Raw genomic sequence first — 1,356 nt, forward strand, 5'->3', positions numbered from 1 at the left:
TATTTCAATTAATATAAATATCAATAATAAATAACATGTTATGTTTTTTTTGTCTTTAACATTTTTACGTTTATATAGACATTATTATTTTTTCTAATAAACATTGAGATTTGAAATATAAGTAAAACATAAAAAGCAGAAAATGTATATGCAAATAAAACGTAATAATTTATATTATATTTCACTTATTCTAAAAGAACCGTCTCGCTAGTTCCTAATAGTTCATTTCATCCAAGTCAATAAATATTGATGCGTTCGAACAACTACGTCTAAGGGATCTTCCTCTTTTTGTCTGTTTTTGTCTTTCGATTCTTTCTTTTATACAACAATATAATGAAACATATATAGCTAGATAAAAAAATGATACAAAAGAAGGACATCAATGACAAGGGCCCAAAAAAATGATCAAAAAATATATATTTTGATTCTTTCTCATTTTTTTGAGTTTAAATGATCCAAGTAAACAATTTTTAAAAGTTTGATGATTTATTAATTAAAAAATATATGCAAGGACGATTTTTTTTTTATAAATAACTATAACTTTGTGAATTGCATGATATTAATTTTTTATAGTATTTTTTTCATAATCTTTTAACATAAAAAGAGTTCAACAACTTATTCAAAAAAAAAAAAGGTTAAAGAACTTAATAATTCAAAATGGAATAATTTCTTTAATTTTTTGAACTTTTTTCTTATTTAAATTCAATACAAATGATTATTATAAATACCCCATCCATTAAAGTAACTAATTATTTATAAAATTAACTTTTGGATTAAATTATTTTAGGTCTTTTAAAATAATTATGATGAAACTTTAATACTAATACATATATGCAATATAGTATATATATATATATATATATATATATATATATAATATAACTTAATTAGCATATATATGTATTAAATAATAATGATAATTAAATATGATATATTATTAAATCGATTTAATCTATACTATCTTATAAAATATTTGGCTAAAACTCTTAAAAACTCTTAAAACTCTTAAACCCGTTCATCCCTAAACGATTTCATCCCTATCCGATTTTATCCCATATATGAATTCGTGTAACTAACTGCAGATAAACACAATCAAATACATGATAAATATCTCATTTTAAATATAAAAAATCTAAAATATAATTAATATAATCATTAAATTATAACAGAATACTTAATTATTATTTTTATAAAATTTATAATATTAAATCAAAAATAAATTGTTTTATTATTAAACTTAAATTAAATCTATATCTATACTATATTATAAAACATTTGACTAAAACTCTTAAAAAACTCTTAAACCTGTTCATCCCTAAACGATTTCATCTCTATCCGATTTCATCCCATATCTGA

The sequence above is a fragment of the Cynara cardunculus genome, assembly GCF_001531365.2.
Source record: "Cynara cardunculus var. scolymus isolate 2C chromosome LG 11, CcrdV1, whole genome shotgun sequence".
NCBI lineage: Eukaryota > Viridiplantae > Streptophyta > Magnoliopsida > Asterales > Asteraceae > Cynara > Cynara cardunculus.